Raw genomic sequence first — 21,948 nt, forward strand, 5'->3', positions numbered from 1 at the left:
GAAGGAAAGAAGGAAGGAAGGAGGGAGGGAAGGAAGGAAGGACGGAAGGAAGGAGGGAGGGAAGGAAGGAGGGATGGAAGGAAGGAAGGAAGGAAGGAGGGATGGAAGGAAGGAAGGAAGGAGGGAGGGAAGGAAGGAAGGAAGGAAGGAGGAAGGCTGGGAAGGAAGGAAGAAAGGAAGGAAGGAAGGAAGGAAGGAGGGAGGGAGGGAAGGAAGGAAGGAAGGAAGGAAGGAGGGAAGGAAGGAAGGAGGGAGGGAGGGAAGGAAGGAAGGAAGGAAGGAAGGAGGGAGGGAGGGAGGGAGGGAAGGAAGGAAGGAAATAAGGAAGGAAGGAAGGAAGGAAGGAAGAAAGGAAGGAAGGAAGGAAGGAAGGAAGGAGGGAGTTTAGCTAAATTACAATAGAATTATCTTAGACTTACAGATTTCCTAATAATCGCTACAACTCTTTGGGAAAACTACTTGTAATCTTTGCTAAATGGAGCTAAAAGAGAACTTTGAGCATTCTTATGCTAATAAGCATCCACCTGAGGTTTCTGACCTTTGAGAGTGCAGTGGAACTCTAAATTCATTCTCCTTCCTCATCTTTACAGTATTAATGTCAACTTTACCTCATTTTCTATAGTTATTTTTATGGTTTTAATTGTGCATGCTTGATGTTCTTTTGTTTGTTTTGGTTTGGGACCATTCCTGTAGTGCTTAGACATTACTCAAAGCTCTGCACTTAGAAATTATTCCTGCCTAATTGCTATGGCAAGTACTTCCAGTATAATGTCGAATATGTCTGGAGAGAGGAGGCAGACTTGTCTTATACCAAATTTCATAGGAAAGGCTTCTAGATTATTCCCATTGAGAATAATATTTGCCATTGGCTAATGGTAGATGACCTTGACTATATTGAGAAAAGTTCCTTCTATTCACATTTTGTTGAGAGTTTTTATCATGAGTGGGAATTGGACTTTATTAAATGCTTTCTCCACATCTATTGATATAATCATGTGATTTTTATTTACATTTTGATGATATGGTGTAGTATGTTGATTGATTTATGTATTTTAACCCACCAGAATTCCTGGAATGAAAGCTACTTCGTCATGCTGTATGAACTTCTTGATGAGATATTGGATACTATTTTACAGAATTTTGTTAAGGATCTTTGCATCTGTGTTCATCAGATATATCAGTCTGTAGTTGTCTTTTTTTGTTTTGGGGTAGACTTTTGATTACCATTTTAATTTCCTCAATATGCTAGATCATCCTGATTCAACCTTGGAAGATTATGGCTAAAGAAGATGTAGTACATATACACAATGCAATACTATGCAGCCATCAGGAAAATAAAGTCATAAAATTTTCCTATACATGAATAGATATGGAAACTCTTATGCTGAGTGAAATAAGTCAGAAGGACACAAAACAGTCTGATTCATCAATGGGATTTAAGAAAAATGAAAGACAATATTGGAATAGTACCCAGAGACAATAGAGATGGGGTTGGGAGGTCCAAACCTTGGTATGAAGCTTACCACAAAGAGTGGTGAGTTCAGTTAGAGAAACAAATACACTGACTACTATCTTGACAATAGTAGTGAGTTAGAGAAATAGATTGCAAATATGGGCAAAGGGGGAAGGAGGAAAATTGGGGACATTGGTAGTGGGAAGGTTGCACTGGTAAAGGAGGTGTCCTTTTTAATAACTGAAACCCAACTACAAACATTTGTAATCACAGTGCTTAAATATAGATATTAATTAAAAAATATTCCTGGCAGGTTTGGGAAACCAGATCTGATACTGAGATTGAACCTAGGTCAAATGACCTACCTGCTGTGCAATCACTTTGACCCCTCAATAGTCTCATATATTTTTTTGGGGGCCACACCCAGCTATAGTATGCACTCAAGAATTAATCTTGGCAGATTCAGGACCATATGGGATGCCAGGTTAGCCTGGCATGCTAAGCAAACTCCCTGTCTACTTCATTATAGCTCTGACACCATATGTTTAATATTCATCATTATGACTATGCATCTTTTTCTCTTCTGGACATCAAATTAAATATTTTGCCTCCTTTTTTAAAATTTTTTCTCCAAAATTTATTGGTTGATATTCTTTCATTTTTAATAAAGATATTATTTTTTATAAATATATAATTTTTATTTTGATCATACATCTTTCATAGTAATATTTTAGGTACATATTAACATTGAATCAAGGGAATTCCCATCAGCTGTCCTCCTTCCATCCCCGTTTCCATCCTGCATCCCATATACCCCACCCTCACCCCTCGGGCCCGCTAGAACTAGTGGTTCCCACTGTGTCTAGCTTACTACTTAGTGATCATACAACTGTTTTGTCTTGATACCCTCCATGATTTCCCCCTCTATTTGAGAGGCAGAACTAAATAGTTCAAATTAGGTGGTTTTGGTTGAAGAAAGGAAAGAGCAATAAAATAGGGTAAACTCAAATAAGCTGAAAATGGACAGAGTTCTTCTTGAGGTTCACCACCTCAGTTTGAGAGAGGGAAGGGAAAAAGGAATTGAGACACCACAACAATACAAAAAGAAATATCAAATAAAATAGCCAGTGAACACTACAGCAATAAAGACAAGCACCACATAATAGCCACGGTTCTGAAATACAAATATGACAGAGTGTAAAAAGAAGAAAAACAAACAAAAAAGAAGAAAGAAAATATTGGAGACAACAACTTCCATATTCACACAGAAATAAAGGAGTCAAAAATAAATAAATAGATTAATAAACAAATATTATTTTGTGCTTTTTTTTCCCTACAAAGGCACAGTAAATGTTGGGGACATTAGAAAGGGTATTCCCTTGGCTAGTGGTCGGCAACCTTTTTTTTAAACTGAGCCAAATCTCGCCAAAACCACGATTGAAATTTATTTTAAGAGCCACACAGGGCGTGCACTGACAGAGGCTAGGAACAGAGTCCTGACTGAGTCTGTCCTGACTCAGGCACACAGAAGAGCCAAATTAAAAGTGCTGGCAGAACTGGTTAGCCACTTGCAAAAAAAAAAAAAAAAAACAAAGAAAACATAGATCCCCCAGTTAACATCATGTATGAAGGAAAAATCCAAATGGATTAAAAACCTTGCTATCAGACCTGATTCCATACGGTATAAACAACACATAGGTAAAACACTCCATGACATTGAGACTAAAGGCATCTTCAAGGAGGAAACTGCACTTTCCAAACAAGTGGAAGCAGAGATAAACAGATGGGAATACATTAAGCTGAGAAGCTACTGCACCTCAAAAGAAATAGTTCCCAGGATACAAGAGCCACAAACCGTGTGGGGGAAACTATTCACCCAATACCCATCAGATAAGGGGCTAATCTCCAAAATATACAAGGCACCAGCAGAACTTTACAAGAAAAAAACATCTTCTCCCATCAAAAAATGGGGAGAAGAAATGAACAGACACTTTGATAAAAAAAAAAGAAACACAAATGGCCAAAAGGCACATGAAAAAATGCTCCTCATCACTAATCATCAGGGAGATGCAAATCAAAACAATGATGAGATGCCATCTCACACCACAGAGACTGGCACACATCACAAAGAATGAGAATAATCAGTGCTGGTGGGAATGTGGAGAGAAAGGAACTCTTATCCACTGCTGGTGGGAATGCCATCTAGTCCAACCTCTATGGAAAGCGATATGGAGATTCCTCCAAAAACTGGAAATCGAGCTCCCATTAGACTCAGCTATTCCACTCCTAGGGATATACCCTAGGAACACAAGAATACAATTCAAAAATCCCTTCCTCACACCTATATTTATTACAGTACTATTCACAATAGCCAGGCTCTGGAAACAACCAAGATGCCCTTCAACAGACGAATGGCTAAAGAAACTGTGGAACATATACACAATGGAATATTATGCAGCCGTCAGGAGAGATGAAGTCATGAAATTTTCCTATACATGGATGTACATGGAATCATCATGCTGAGTAAAATAAGTCAAAGGGAAAGAGATAGACGCAGAATAGTCTCACTTATCTATGGGTTTTAAGAAAAATAAAAGTCATTTTTGCAACAATCCTCAGAGACAATGAGAGGAGGGCTGGAACTTCCAGCTCACTTCATGAAGCTCACCACAAAGTGTTGAGTGCAGTTATAGACATAACTACACTGAGAACTTCCATAACCATGTGAATGAATGAGGGAACTGGAAAGTCTGTCTAGAGTACAGGTGTGGGTGGGGTGGGATGGAGGGAGATTTGGGACATTGGTGGTAAGAATGTTGCACTGGTGAAGGGGGGTGTTCTTTACATGACTGACACCTAATCACAATCATATTTGTAATCAAGATGTTTAAATAAAAATATTATAAAAAAAGTGTAAAGAGCCACCTGTGGCTTGCGAGTCGCAGGTTGCCGACCACTGCCTTGGTCTAAGAGATACAGGGTTTCTCCACTCTTGAAGTATACTATCATGGGATTAACTATAGACTCTTTGCATGTTCAGTTACTCTCCCCTCTTCTTTCCTCAGTGTTTTTATGGTTATGGAAGACTTCTGCTTCGTCATGGGTGCTCAAATCAGAACTCTGTATCTAGACATCTTGGTATCTGCACAGATAAAGGAATAGAGCTTATGATGCAGTCTTTCTTTGTGGTTCTAGAAGTTCTGTTCCTTCAGTGTCGTTTTAATCCATCTTCTGTAGTGGGTATTCTTTCTAATTTGTTGTTTGCCTGACTCCTTCTTTTCTATTCAGTTTGTGCTTTTGCAGATGATGCATGCTATTACACTTTAGGAAAATACTTTATCTTCATTATGTTGCAAATCCTTAAAGTTTATACACGTTTTACTTATTGTTGTTGATGGTGTTTCTTTGTTGTCTGTTTTGTTGTCTGTTTTTTGGGCTTTCCTGACAGTGTTCAGGTCTACTCTGTCACGGAACTCAGAAATGGACAAAAAGAACATATAGAATTTGATAAGGATCAAATCCCGGTAGACAAAGTGCATGGCAAGCACCTTACTTGTTTTCAATTCCTATAGCCCAAGTATTGCATTTTTTCAAATTAATTAACTAAATTGTTACTTTACTGTCACCAGTTTTAATAAAAGTTATGAATAAATAAAACAACTTTATTTTTGTTTCAAGGCACTGTCACTTTTAACAGAATAAAAAGGATATATCTGACAAATTATATTTGAGCTTAGAATTAGATACATTAAAATGATATATTTTCTACTCATTATGGTATTGCACAAAATATATTGTTCATAGTAAATGAAAATGTGTCCATGTTTATGAAATAATTAGCATGAAATGGAACACCTGCTACATTCTTTCCAAAGTACAAGGGCATGATAAGCTAATAATGATAAATCAATTGAACAAAAATTTTAACACCATAAATGATTAATTTTGTTTAAATGTTACAAAAATGTTGAAAAAATTATCCCTTTAACAGATACCATGCCAACTAATTCTTATCAGGATAGCTAAGTAGAGACTACATTTTCTCAGAATGTAAAGAACTTTAAATTAAAAAAATGTAATGATGTGCTTAATAATAGGATTAAATATAAATCTAATAAACCTTTACAAAAATGACAATTATGCATAGTTCAATTGGTATTGTTGGCTTTATAGTTCTGCCCATCAAGAAAAGAAGCAAAGAAAAGATAAATGAAAAAATGGCACCCAGGGGTGCGGAGAGATAGTATAGTGGTAAGGCGTTTGCCTTTTATGCAGAAGGACGGTGGTTCAAATCCGGGCATCCCATATGGTCCCCTGTGCTTGCCAGGGGCGATTTCTGAGCCTAGAGCCAATAGTAACCCCCTGAGCACTGCCAGGTGTGACCCCAAAACAAAACAAAAACAAAGATCCCACCTATGTCGACCCTGTTGATAGTGGCTCAAGATGTCTAACCTGTCTTTCTCTGCCCAACCACAAAAGCACTGGCTCATTTTGGGACTGGCGAGGTGGCGCTAGAGGTAAGGTGTCTGCCTTGCAAGCTCGATCCCCTGGCGTCCCATGTCGTCCCCCAGGGGCGATTTCTGAGTGCATAGCCAGGAGTAACCCCTGAGCATCAAATGGGTGTGGCCCGAAAAAAAAAAGAAAAAATGGCACCCAGGTTTTGTAATATTAATTCATACAGACTGGATAAAGATTTTGTAAGAATCTGAGACAAATATAAAAGCCTTAGAAACATTAAATAATGGATGATTACAGAGCATAATGAATTAACACAATAATAATTGACAATATTATATCTTATTTGATTATAAGTAAAATACTCACACAGCCATATTATTTATCTCTGGTTCTATCATTTTGAATTAAAATGTAATATGTCAAAGTCCTTTCTATAGGATTCTAGTTATAAAAAATTTATTATTGATAATACAAAAATTATTAAGTGATTTAGTTTAATATATTTTCATAAATGAGTAGGCAGTTTCTATTACAAGGTATTAGCAAGTATACATGTGTTTTATCTTAAAAATTAAAATAGGAAAAAGAAAATTATTTTATATTTTACTATTTTTATAACAACTTCCAAAGAATAAATTTGGGAGCTCACACAGCATACAGTTGCTCTACTATAAAATCAGAGCCCCTCAAAAAATTGTGATTCGGGCCCAGAGAGCTAGCACAGCGGAGTTTGCCTTGCAAGCAGCCGATCCAGGACCAAAGGTGGTTGATTCCAATCCCAGCATCCCATATGGTCTCCCATGCCTGCCAGGAGCTATTTCTGAGCAGACAGCCAGGAGTAATCCCTGAGCACCACTGGGTGTGACCCCCCCAAAAAAATTGTGATTCAATCATAACAATGGGGAAATTAAAATTTAAAATCCAATTTCATAATATTTCATCATATTTTGGATTTGATTAATTTCTATTGAAACAGAATACCAATGATAACAACTTGAAAGTAATTTATCCAGTTATTTATCAAATTGAGCATCTATTACAAATACATATAGACTAGAAAAATTATTCATACATATAATAAATATTATGGATTTTATTATTCATTTATTATTTGTTTGTTTTATATTATTTATTATGGATTCATTGATATGCTTATTTAAGTAGCTTTATTTTTAGCATATTTCAGTGTTGAAAAATGGAGAAATGTTGATCTATTTAAACTTTAGTCTATATTCAAGTAAATATTATCTATATCAGTGTAGAATATTTCCATTAACAACAAATATTTTATATTTCCTCATATTCTTTTTTATGTGCTTACATATACTGTAATATTGTACTTTTTCTTAAGTAATAAATTCATTTTAATCACTTTTTAACCTTATACAAATGAAAATATAGTGCTATTTTATATCTTTTATAAATATTTTATCTTTTATTACTTTATTAATTTTTTTATTTATTTGGTTTTTGGACCACAACTGGTGACACTCAGGAGTTACTCCTGGCCATGTCCTCAGAAATCACTCCTGCTCAGGGGATCTTATGAGATGCTGGGGATCAAACCCAGGTCTGTCCTGGGTCAGCCACATGCAAGGCAAATGCCCTACTGCTGTGCTATCTCGCTGGCCCTCCTTTTATTTATTTTTTATCTTATTTTGTCAAAATTATGTTTAGCTTCATCTTGTTATATGTGCTAATTTAGTAATTTTTGTTCAACTTATAAATATACTATATAGTATCTATCAGTTTAGCTTGCATTGAACATTTATTTGAAGTTTTTATTTTAGCAATTTGTAAAAATAGTCATAATATTCTTGAATAGATTACCTTGTTGCTCAAAAGTTAAATATACCTATTTGGTATGATAGAAGAATTCTAATTTTGAATAGCAATGGAAACCTATAAATGAAACTGGCTATACGTACTTACTTATTTTATTTACATATATCTAGCAATTCAATTTCTGGGCCATAAGATGTACATATAATTATTTTTAGATATTATAAATCTATCAACTACAGGTTTATCAATTTTCACTTCTGGCATAATATATAAAAATACCACTGACTCCATTTTTTAAAAATAATTTTTAATGTGACCAAAATGAATTACAAATTTTTCACAGTAATATTTAAATTAGTAATATTTCATGGTAATATTTAAGTGACATTGAATCAGGGCATTCCCACACCAGTGTTAATCCTTCCTCCACCCTGTTCCCAGCATGTATCCCATATCTCCCTACTAAACCCCATGGACTGCTAGTATATTATTGGTCCCCTCTTCGTATAGTTTTTTGTAGATTGGATATCAATTCTGTTGTCTTTCACTATGGGTTTGGTGTTTAAGTCTGATTATTTTTTATTTCTAATCAATGTTCATGGGCTCTTACTTCATTTTATAATCTTATCTTAACCCTAATGTTAGTTTGTTCATTCGTTTTTATTTTAACTATTCTGCTAAATATGTATCACTATCTCTGACAGGCATTTAATAATAGAAGAACAAAATTAGTTAAATTTCAAAAAATATATAATTTAAACCATAACACAATGAATATTTCAAAAAACAACCCCAAAGAATAAGCAAAATTTAATAAACTAAAAATACTATATTTCTCAGTTAAAATCATAGTGAGTCCTATTGGAATCTTCTTAAAAAGACTTAAAAAAGAGCAAAACACAAAACAATGAAGTAACTGTTTTTTTAATTGTCAAAGCCCTTTAGAGACATTTTCAAACATTATTTCCACTTTAATAGAACAAATTTACCCTTTGGCACTGATGACAGTCAAAAGTACTAAGACATAGTATTGGACTTTTTATGTTGCTTGCATGAAAGGAAGCAGTTCAAATACATACTGCAGATTTATCAAATTTTGATTCAGCAAAAGAAAATGTGGTGAATATATTTTTCTACTTCAATATTAAGAATTAACTCAGTGATAAAAAAAGCTATAAAATAATTTCCAGGACTATAAAATAATAATGATGCAACATTGATATTAAAGGTAATAATGTAATGTGCCACAGGAAAAATATAAATATGAATATATATCAAAATGTTATATTGCTAATACATTTTAAAGGGTTGCATATAAATTATTGTGTGTAACACAGTCCTGATATGTTAAAAAAATTACAGACTTGTAAATGAAAGAAGGCAGCAAATGAGAGAAAGACAGAGAATGGGCAATACAGGGAAAAGGAAAAATTACTACAACCACCATCTCAATAACAGAGGTTAATTAACTTTTAAAGTTGAACTATAGTGGTACTATAGATAAAGTCTTTTCCTGTAGCCTGCAATGATAGAAATAAGGAATTGCAGGACCGGAGATAGCATGGAGGAAAGGTGTTTGCCTTGCATGCAGAGGGTCAGTGGTTCGAATCCCAGCATCCCATTTGGTCCCCTGAGTCTGCCAGGAGTGATTTCTGAGCATGGAGTCAGGAGTAACCCCTAAGCACTGCCGGGTGTGACCCCCCGAGAAAAGAGAGAGAGAAATAAGGAGTTGCAAACTTGGTAGATATTTTTAGGTTCTTATTTGTTTTTAAAATAATTTAAATGTTAAATTGAGAGTCTAAGACAAACTATTAACTATTTCTTGTATGAAATTGGATTCAAAGTACATCATATAATAATTTACATTAATGTGTATATTTTACTTTTTTACAATAATTATATACACTGAATAATAGTTATATAAATTATGCTCATCTTACCTTAGCAATGAAGATTATTACTATATAAAAATTGGCAATATGGTTATCTTCGATCTCATTACTCTTACTATAAATGGATTATGATACAGAACTTAATTCTGAGTTTAACTATGTAATGTCTGCCTAGCATTGGAAACAAAATGGTCATAATGAAGAAAAATTTTCTATGTAAATAATTAGAAAGTATACCTCTGAGCTACTCTTTCATCAAGGCTAAACATAATATTTATATCCTAAGGAGATATTACAGTCATATGAATACTCATTTTGATTTTTTCCACAGTGCCTGGGTTTGTGTTTGGTACTCCTAAGTATAATTAAAGTTTATTGAACATTAGAATAATTGAATAATTCTAAAACACAAGTCAATTAAAAAAGAAAAGGGAACTATTATTCCCCTAGGCTTACAACCCAAGGGAAATAACTCTTTCGGAGTCAAACTCTTTATAGCTAGAACCACATGGAGGTTTCATGATAAGTATGTTTTCCTAAAGTTGCCTTTGTCTAACTACAGTGAATCTCCAGCTAGCTACTAGTCAGGAAAAATATTTAATAATTCAAGAAATGAAGTAGTCATATAAATAGTAATGGATAGCAAACCATTCTCCAGAGTTTATAGCCCTTTTCTTAACAATTTTCCAGTGGGAGTCAAAGCTCCTATTTAATCATTATTAAGTCAAATGATACTTTTTAACTATCCAATATTATAAATTAACAATGTCTAAATGTTAGTAAATTTATCCTTTTACCACAGCATGACTTTTATTTTAAAATATATAGTTACCTATTTCTCAGTGGGCTCTATTATTTAGAATCAACTTTCCTATTTATTGTGAATTTAAGCTACATAAGTAATTACAATGTTTTGGTCTAAACTTATATTAAAACTATCTTATATCGGGGCCGGGCGGTGGCGCTGGAGGTAAGGTAAGCCTTACCTGCGCTAGCCTAGGAGACGGACCGTGGTTCGATCCCCCGGCGTCCCATATGGTCCCCCAAGCCAGGAGCGACTTCTGAGCGCATAGCCAGGAGTAACCCCTGAGCGTCACCGGGTGTGGCCCAAAAACCAAAAAACAAACAAACAAACAAAAAAAAAACTATCTTATATATTGTATACTAATTATTGTATATTGTATACTATATTATATATTGTAATTAATGTGCAAATATTAAAATATTGGTGTTTTCCTCCATTAACTTTTTCATCCTAAAGAAAATATTTCTTGTTAAAATTTACCTGATTTTTAAAAGTCTACTCAAATGTGATTTTCTAAAACATGATTATTTCTCCCTTTGCAGAAGTTATTTTCCTTCTTTTAAAAACTTTTTATATGTTTACTTTTGAATATAGTTCAATATTTGGCAACTCTGCTTACATTGATACAGCTATATTTTCGTTCATTAACATATTCAGGAAGTATTATATATAAATGTAAATTTTAGGAAACATACCATTTCTGAACACTGAAGATGTCACAGTGAACATGATGACGTCTCTTTTTGTGTTATATTAGCATATTCCAACTTAATTTAAAATCATGCTGGCCTCCTAATAGTGGCATAAAAATAACTTCAGAGATTTAACCATATTTACTCCTAAATACCCTCGATCATCAGTGTTCTCTACATAAATTGCAACAAAATATATATTTAATCAATGGGTAACTCATAATAAAATAATTTATGAATTATTTATTTTAATCTTCATTATAACTGCATATTTACATATATATATAACTTATATGGGTTTATATGTATTTAGTTCAATATTAAAGGATTTATCAAATTATGGTGCTCATATATTTATGTTCCAAAGTATATAGGAAATGTCTCAAGATTTTTGAATTGTAAAAACTAAATATGTGAAATGAATCACCATGTTACCAGAATATATAGGGAAAAAATTTTACTTTTCAAAAAACTGAAACCTTTAGAATATAAAAATGATCAAGATTATTTGTAAATAAGGAATACCAAGTACCTAGGTGTAAAAAAGCACATAGATCAAGGAACTATTTAGATTGATGTGCAATGATAATATAAAACTCGTGCATAATCACTATTATTATAAATACCAAAACTTATAATTACCAGAGAACATATACAGCAATAATATCCTAGCAATTATAACTACATTTAAGTAATGAATTGATTTTTAAATAATGAAAACCTACCCAGTAAAAATAGTTATTGAGTAAATCAACAAACATAATAAATATTCATCAAATACTAGCTTATTGACATTGGAGAGTGTCTCCTTTCATAGCTCATAGATTTCAAGACACTACAATGTCTTAATTATTTTTTAGATACCTGACATGTTTTTACTCATCCCCTATACTAGTCTGTAAAATTTCGTGCAACCATTACAATTTAAACTTCCTAAGAATTCCGAGAGAAATCTTACTTTTCTACAAAAATCCTCCTAGTCACTTTCATAGCTGTTTAACTGTTAGGTTATTAGTCCTAACTTTGGTCCATTTTCTGTGCTCCAACTTGCAGAATGACTTAGAGACCAATTTAATTTTAGTTTTCAGAGACAACATTCCAAAAAATTATTTATGACCCATGCTGACAGATATTTTAGTAGCCTTAAGTCAGATAGTGCTATCTAAGGAATTACGACACTTTGATTTATCCTAAGAGAAATGGTGAAAGCAGAGAAGTGGAATTATAATTTCTGTTTTGAATCTCTACCCATTCATTTTGTCTGCTTTAGTAAGTAAGACTGTAAGGATGTATGGAAGGATGAGAGGTATGTTCAAGAAATTATAGAGATCATTAAGCTGAGTTCTCAAAGAGCCCTATCTGATATTAGTTAGAGATGAGGGGAAATAAAGAACTGCTTTGATTTTTACATATATTAAAAGCTAAATGAAAAATATTTGCTAATATATCATAAAATGAATAATTAAGGATGGATCTAATGTTTGCTTTTTCATCTAACTATAAATATTTGGAGTTGCCCTTTGCTGAATTGTAAAAAATTATCTATTTGGCATAGAAATAATATCCAACTCTGGATTTCTTAAGTTTGAAGTGCCTATCAACTATTCAAGAAGGAATTTAATGGGCAGTTAAATATATGATTTAACTTTAGGAGGATATTCAGTAAGTTTGGCAGTTAGCAGATGAGTTTAAAGTTGTCAGATTTAATGAAATACTCAGTGAAATAAGTGTACATACAAAAAGCAGATCTGACATTTTTCTGACTTGACCTTTTAAGTTCAGAACATAGACTCGATTATACAGTTTCCACATAAATCAGTGGAACTTGACTGTTAATGTTAATTTTACCACTTTCACTTGAAAATAAACCACTTGGAAAAAATCATAGCTTAATAACCAATTACACATGTTTTATTTACTAGCCTCAGAGTATGTAATAAAAGCTAGAACACGTGTATTGCTTATAAAATGTGGAATCACCTCATTCTAGTTATTAATAATTTTAATAATTTAATAATAAATAAATAAAATAATAAATAAAAATTTAATAAGCTGATTTAGAAAATGCATATATAGTAAATTCAGATAATGTTCGTGAGATTATCTACACAAAGGTTCATATTTGCCTTAGGTGTGACTTCTGAAGTCATACACTTACCTGTTTTTTTGAGGGTGTATTTTGGGTGGAGCCATACCCCACGACACTCAGGGGTTAACTCCTGGCTCTGCACTCAGAAATTGCTCCTGGTTTAGGAAACCATATGAGATGATGAGGATTGAACCCGCATCTGTACTGGGTCAGCCACATGCAAGGCATACACCCTACACTGTACTACCACTCTGACTCCTTCATATACTTCTCTGGAGACTTGACTTGACTAATATTAGGGAACTAGCTTACAAAGACTTTTCTGGGAAATATGTTTACCAAAAAGACTTGATCAACAAGTAACTTACTCCTTTGATTTTGTGACATAATTAATAAGTTTGCTAAGATCAGATTTGAGTTCTCTTTTAATCACACATTTGCACAGTTGCCTCTCCTGTTCAAGAAACCCAGTTTCTTTTGAGATCCTTTCTTCATCAAATCCTTTGAACCAGTTTCTGCTACAGATCTACTTCTAAGAAATTCAGCTTCCTAAACAGTTTTGTAACCTTGGTGCATTTGTCTACAATCTCTACATTATTCACCCCTCAAGTTTGCATATAAAAATGACTCCAAACATCTGGTCATCATTTTACTTTCCTACTCTCATCTTACACAACCTCAAGCTCTATTTCTACCTATGAGGAAGCTATGGTTAGTTATTAAAATGAATTTATATGGATACTATAAATTACAACAAAGTAGAAGATTTTGGCAAATATTTTTTTTGGGGGGGACTCATCTCTGAGTTTTGGGAGCACAGAAGTGAATCAATTCTATTGTTCTTAAGATTTGTCTCAGCTGTATGGGCCTTTGGGATCAGTATTCAGACTTGGTGTGGAAATGGCGAGGCTAGGAATCAATAGGATTACATCAAGAAGTACTACAGGGGTTTTGTTATACTGGAAATTGAACTCAAGATCTCAAAATTGTATTCCAGAACTCTTAGTAACTTCCTCAGATCTGAATCCAGGAAATCTTTTTAATATTTTAAAATCTCTTGTGCATTTTTTATGGAGGAGGAGAGGAGAAAGGTAGGGCTTATTCCTGGTTCTGTGCTCAGGAATAACTTCTAGTAGGACTCAGGAACCAAATAAAGTGCTGGGGATTAAATCCTGATAAGAAGTCTACAAAACAATCACTGTAACACTATGTAAATGTGTTAAACACAAAACCTCTTGTTCTTGAATATTTATTGTGCTATTTGAATACAAAGCCTATATTCAATACCTCAACCCCAGTGTTATCTCTTTCATATTCCTGTCAATAAATAATAGGTCAGTATGTTCTTTCTACCAAACCAACTGTTCTTATGTTTGTATCATGTGACATTTGACTTTTATTGCTTCAGGAATCACAGGAAACATTGAGCCCAGGTTCCTCTTTGGTGGGTAAATGGCTGAAAATAAAAAAGGACCTACATTTCATATGTTAGATGTCATGCCTTCTGACATTTGAAGAAAATGGGACCTGACTTCTAATAAATAGATTTTAAGAACTATTTCTTGATTCTGAAAATCATTATTTTTTAGGATAATTATAAGCACTAAATATATATATTTATATATAGAAGGCTTAATATAGAAATGATAGCTTAAAATGGGATTAAAATGTTTTTCACTTTTCAAACATGTTCAGAGAAGACCTTGGTGGCCAGTCTAACACTGTCAGAATTTTACAGAAACAGCTTGTGTGGCTCTGCCCCTAGAATGGTATTTTGCTATGGCTGGTAGAGCAGGCAGCTCTTTTTCATTAGTGTTTTTTAGTCTCTGCTCTGCTAAGGTAAGGTCTATTTTTATCTGCTCAGCTGTATCTATTGATATTCAATGACATACAGCTCACCTTTCTGTGCTACTAAAGGGACTACTTCTTTGGGGGATTATTGGTTTTCTTTTTAGCTTCCTTTGCACTGAACAGCATCATCATCACAACAAGCATATGCTATTTTAATGAAGGTTTAAATTTATTGGCATTTTACTTTTTAGGTGGGAGAATTCAAAGTGAAGCTCTCTGGTCTCTGGAGAAAAATGTTTTGGTCTCTTCACAGACGAGCCTATTACATCCCACAGTCACCTGCCTATTATTCATTCTCTCTGCCCAGAAGATAAAATAACAAGCTTTTCTCTCTATTGCTGTGCAAGTTGGTGTTCTGTAGGTGGCATGCTGAGAGAAACTGCCCTTTCCTAAAGTAAATGTTAGGAGTTTCAGGCAAAGGTCTCCAAACCTTAGAAATTTCACCTTCTCTAATAAGGAGAGTAAGGGATGTGAAAAAAAGGCCACCATTAGCCTCCTGGGAGTGACGTGTTTTCTAAGAAAGAACTAATGGATTGCATTGGGATTCCTTGCCTTTTATTAACATATACCATGATCAAGAGTCCAAGAAATATGTTATATAAAATATGTCATATAAGTATATAATATTTTTCTGCTCAGAGATATCTCTTTAGAACTCGTCTAGGTATTTGTATTGACGATTTAAGAGAAAGCCTTTGTGTTTTTATGACTTCAACCCTGAGATAAATTATTTTAGCCCCATCAGTTTTTGACATTCCTCGAAACTATGGATATTGCTGTATCCCACTATTCTTAATAGCCTTAGAGTATTTAGGTGCAAAAGAGATTTGGTGCATCTTATCAAAATATTATTTTCAACTTAATGAAATTGGAGAAAATAGAAAGGTGAGAGCTTTAGCTTAAAAAAAGGGTGCTTCTACCGATGAAGCATCCTGCCATAAAACCAACTACAGGCTCTGGGCATACTAAGTTTTCTCCAAGAGTACCCTGGAGCAAGACAGTATTGATAGGTATTGATAATTATTGATAAAGATCTCTGTGAGGGAGGAGGGCTGGACCAAAGTCAAGACCAATTAGGAATCATTGGGGAATGGTGCTCTCTTTGTCCTGTCCATCCAATCTCTGGTGCCATGGTGTCTCCGAAGATTTCAGTGCTGAAGGAGAATCCCTGGAACAATCATTCATACAGGGCGACCTGGAAAAAATAATTCTACAAGGGTTCCATCTGCCAGGTATGAGAACAGTGTCACAAAGGGCATCCAATACTCTATATACATAGATAAGTGATATAATCTTCACTTAGCTAGTTACCCTCTAATTTCATCCAGGATGCAACAAATTGCATGTTTTTATTTATTTATAGAGTCTGACTAGTATATTTGTGTGTGTATTTATACTATACTTTCTTTATCCATCCATCTGTTTTTGGATATTTGGGTAACTTCTAAATACCTATTGAAACAAAATTTGCTATGACCACATATATGCATATATATTTTTGAATTAATGTTTTGCATTTTGGGGTAAGATACTTAGAAGAAGAACTGAGTCAAAAGAGAGTTTTATCCCTACATATAGTTTTCAATAGAGGCTGAGTCAAGGATACTGTCTTTAGGAGTGAATTAGGGCTCCTTTTTCACCACAGCTATACAAATATTTACTGTTAAGTATTTTTAAAAATATTTGCGCTTCTCAGTTTTGTAAGGTTATTAGTCATTTCCCCTTATGCTAATTGACATTGAGAATCTTTCCAATATGATCATTGGCCTCTTTGTTTGATGAGGACATTAAATTTTGTTGCAGTTTTCATTCTTGTCTTAAAGAAAAATATTTTATAAGAATTTTGGTTAAAATAGATTTAGTTAAAATTTTTCAAAAGTAATAGCCAAATTAAGTAATATCAATATCTAATATTATTTTTCTAATGTTTCATATAAAACATGCAAATTTTATGTAGAAAATTAAAAACCACTGGAAAAGTATAAATCTATAAATATTGTAAACAATTTGTTGTCCTTCACTATACATCTTAAGGAATTAAGCCTGATCAGTTTTATTTAAAATTAAGCAAAATCTTATTGTCCTGTCTTAAATGTCCCCATGATATCTTGTTGTCTTAAATAAAGGACTGTACTATAAAAATCTTGTCCTTTGTGATCAACTCCCAGCTAATTATTCAGGTTTTTCTGGCTAATATTTCTGGTTGTTTTCCTTGAAAATTGAGGTATAAGACCAATACTTTATAATGGTAATGAAGGCACTGATTTATGAGACATTTAGAATTAGAATAGTAAAAAGTACTTCTTGAAATTTTCTTTAGCAAGATAAAGAAATCATCCATACTTACATTTATGTGTTCTAACAGAAGTAGTTGTTTACTAATTTTCAACAGGAATAATAAATGAGCACATCAAATCAGCACTGATTTCAAAAGTAATTATAAAATAAAATACATTATAGTTTTTTAAACTAATTTTATTTTATTAAGAACAAAATAAATGATATATATCTATTAATAGATATTTCATAAGCAAATAGCATAAGAATAAGATTTATTAAAATAATCTGTTAATTTCCCTAAAGATTTCATCTAAATTTTAGAAAACTTGATACCAAAAACAATAATAATTTTACTAATAACTTTGCTCATGAAACATTTGATATTTTTCAATGACAGAATCATCAAAATTTTAAAAGTTTTGATATTAATCTATTTCCTTAAGTAGTCTTCATTTTCCACATAAGCTGCATTTATCATTTAAGTACAAATAATATATTTTCTAGATTTCTTATTTTATGCACTTATCACTATGTTTTTCTTCATTGTCTCTAGTATTCGAATCAAAGAACTATCTATGCTTTCTTTTGTGTGGTAATTTTTCTTAAAAATAAACTCAATTTAATCTGCATGAAAGTAATTCTATAACATCATTAAAACTGCTATTTAATTAATTACAAATGTCAGTCTACATTCCTATAATAGTTTCACCTCATTTTACTTATAAATATCTGATTGCTGTAATGGATTATTTCTTTCTTTTAATGGTATTTTACTCTTTAATTTCTAAGACACAACATACAAAAATTCTGGTTTTATTTGCATTCCAAGATCAGTTCTTCTCAATATTACTCACAGGTCTGTTCCTCTGATATCTTCTAATTGAATGTTTTAATTTGGTCAGTTGTTCTCTTTCATTTTCATACCTAGGTAAGCTCATCCAATACCACTTTAAAATACATAACTCATTCATATTCTGAAGATTATTATGTTTATATATTTGGCCTGAATCTCTTTTTCTAGATTTGCTCACCCACATGTTAATGTGCCTTCTTACACTTATATTTCAACATCTAAAAAGAATGTCACACCATTTCTCAACAATTTACAGAGACATAAGAGAGGAGGGCTGGACATTACAGCCGACCACAAAGAGTGATGAGTTTAGTTAGAGAAATAACCACATTATGAACTATCCTAACAATGAGAATATATGAGGGAAATGGAAAGCCTGTCTGGAGTTTAGGTAGGAGCAGGAAGGGGAGGAGGGATATTTGGGTCATTGATGATGGGAATGTTGCACTGGTGATGGGGGGTGTCATCTGATCTGACTGAAACCCAACCACAATCATGTTTGTAACCAAGGTGTTTAAATAAAAAATATTAAAAAAATAAAACAATAAAAGTAAATAATAATAAAAAAGAATGTCACACTTTCACACAAATAAAATTATTTTCTTCTTTTTGTTCCATACATATTAGTAAGTTCCTAGGCAAATTCTGAGATATTAAACTTAAAAATATATTAGAGGGCACGATTTGTAGAAACTACATTTACCACTATATTGGTCCAGGGCACCATCTTGTCTTCTTTGGACTATTACATTGAGCTTATAATTTTGCCCCAGTAATGTACATCCTAGACTCAAAAGTCAATGATTCCTTTGAACTCAAATCAGATTATGTTGCCCTCCTTCCTGCAACCCCTTAATTGCTACCATAACTCTTGAAATAACCCAAAGACCCTGGCTACTTCTCAACTCATTTCTTTTCACTTCCCTCCTGCAGAAACTGACCTCTTTTCTCTCTCCCTGCACTCCAAGGAAACTTCAACTTCAAGGTTTTACTCTTATCCATTTTTCCTTTACATGGTTATTTTCTCCCATAATGGGCAAATTGTCAGTCAGACATTTTCTCAGCACTCTATCATAAATAATATCTTTGATAACTTTCCATTTATTTTTATTTCTTACCTATCTTAATAATTTAGTGTTCCGGAGAAAAATAATCACTACTATATATTGAACATTTTAATGGTCTGCTTTCTTTCTTTTTGTAAGCAATTGTTGAAAGAGAAGCTGCTTTGAGCATGACTATTACATAGATATGTGTTGTCTAGATAATGTTGATTTGTGCAGTTCACTAATAATAAGGCATCCTAATATGTATCTTAAGAAATAGTACATGATCTCTTTCGTAACCTAATATAGCATGTGGGTTGTAGAGATATCAGTAAGTAGGTAAATTGCATTACAAATGGTTGATCCAAATTATATCCTTAACATCCCATTTGATTCCCTGAACACTGTAATAAGTTTGCTTGAACACAGAGTCAGAAGCCCTGAGCACTGTTGATTGTGACCCATTCTTCCCACCCTAATCTAATGTATCTTATTGGAGCAAAGTCTTGACAATAAAATATTTTTTGTTTTGTTTTTGTTTTTGGGTCACACCTGGTGATGTTCAGGGTTTAATCCTGGCTATGTGCTCAGAAATCGCTCCTGGCTTGGGGAACCATATGGGGCACTAGGGATCTAACTAAGGTTCTTTCTGAGTCAGCCATGTGCAAGGCAAACACACTACTGCAGTACTATCAGGCCCCTTAACAAAGAGATTTTAATAGAGTTAACATTGTGACCTCACTGAATCTACTAAATCTCTAAATCAATGCACCTATTAAATACCTATTAAAGAGTAATTGTATGCCCAATTTCCTTTTAAGGGGACGACAGATACCACCTCTATTACTCGTTATATCATATCTTTTTTATTTGATTTATCTACTTTTATTAGTTTTCCTTTAGTAACCTATAAGCTTATTTAGTTTGACCCATATTTCTTTTTATTAATAATTTTTATTTTATTATTATTTTTTTTTACCACTCAGACCCTCTAATCCTTCCAAAGGAAAGGAAGAACGATCATCAATGGCAAAGGGCAGTCGCAGAAGCAACAGCTAGAGCTGGCTTCACGTTCAGGAGAGGACACTCTGGCTCCTCCCTCCTCCTCGTGGCGTCGAGAGCTCTACACACGATCGGAGAAACGTAGTTTCATACTATATAACATATATATATATATATATATATATATATATATATATATATATATATATATATATATATATATATATATATATATATATATATATATATATAAACTATGTAACATAGTTACATACTATAAAAATGATCCCTGAAAGTATAGTCTTATAACTTTTATTTTGACCAAAGTGGATTACAAATCATTCACAGTACTATTTTAGGTGCATAGTGACATTGAATCAGGGGCATTGCCACCACCAATGTTGTCCTCCCTTCACCCCTGTTCCCAGCATGCATTCCATACTGCTCCTCCTTTGCCCCCCAGCTATATCATATCTTATCAAAAATTAATAGATATTTGTGACCCATAACACTTGAGGTACACAGTTTCAATAATGTTTTTGTTTTGAATTTTTATTGTTTGTATTGTACACAAACATTCTATATCTCTGCCATCAGCAAAGTGCCCAAGACACTCCACAACTTTCTTGTCATTTGTAGTCTGTGCCATAAGATTTTTATTGCTCCTTACTAAATACTCCAATTCACTAATCCTTTCTAGAACCTTTAAATAGATGAAATTAAAATTATTAAATTTTATATTTTCAAAGAATTGTATAGCTATAGTATCCACTATAAAGCTACTTAGAACTGGGACCAGAGAGATAACATAGAGGTAGGGAGTTTGCCTTGCATGCAGAAGGACAGTGGTTCGAATCCCGGCATCCCATATGGTTCCACAAGCCTGCCAGGAGCCATTTCAGAGTGTAAAGCCAGGAGTAACCCCTGAGTACTGCCGGGGTACTCAAAAAAAAAAAAAAAAGCTACTTAGAACTATAGAAGAAAAAAAGCTACTTAGAGCTATAGAATTCCTGTAAAGATAACTAACCAAGTATTTTCTTATTGAACATTTTAGGCACAAAGTTTAATACATTTTAAACTTACTCTTTCAGTCCCAAGTTTTTCACACTTTAGGGAAATTTTAGAAAATTAGCACTTTAGTAAAATATGTGTAAATCAATTCAAACTAATTCAGTATAAAACTTTATTTAAATGAATTGTTCAATAGAATCTTTTTAAATTCCAGGTTTACATATATTAATATTATTAGTCAAGAGGTCCCTTGACTTTTTCTATTTTACCCAAAGTTTTAGGCTTTAAAATATTTTTAACTTTCTTGGTTCTCTTAGTTTTTCCTTAAAAGTTCTACATTGAAGAAAATTCCTAATTTTTCCTATAGAATTTTCTAAAGACTGGATTTGTTAATTTATTCCCATAGAGAAGAAAGTTATGTTATATTTGGATTATATATGTTTCTTCTTAGTTGAACCTAAAAGTGTGACTTCTTATTTCAACTTAAAAATATTAATATGACTTTCAGAGTATTTAAATAATCTAGAATATAGAGTATAACATCAACATATGGCATTGTGGATATCACTGATGTTCAATGCCTAGATCCTTCATTAGTGTGGCAAATGATAATCTTCAAATTCTATTATCTTTCAATTAATTGAAATCTTCTATAAATAAAATTCCCCTTATCTATTATTTTCCAGAGGTTAAAATATTATACAAAACCAAAGCAGCAAAATTTATTCACT

The 21,948-nt window shown here is 33.1% G+C and overlaps 1 pseudogene; it reads right to left on the reverse strand.

The window, feature by feature from the left end:
* Nucleotides 1–20,181: 20,181 nt before the first annotated feature.
* On the reverse strand, nucleotides 20,182–20,511 carry LOC126008215 (uncharacterized; annotated as a pseudogene).
* Between the last annotated feature and the right edge of the window lie 1,437 nt (nucleotides 20,512–21,948).

The sequence above is a fragment of the Suncus etruscus genome, chromosome 4, assembly GCF_024139225.1.
Source record: "Suncus etruscus isolate mSunEtr1 chromosome 4, mSunEtr1.pri.cur, whole genome shotgun sequence".
NCBI lineage: Eukaryota > Metazoa > Chordata > Mammalia > Eulipotyphla > Soricidae > Suncus > Suncus etruscus.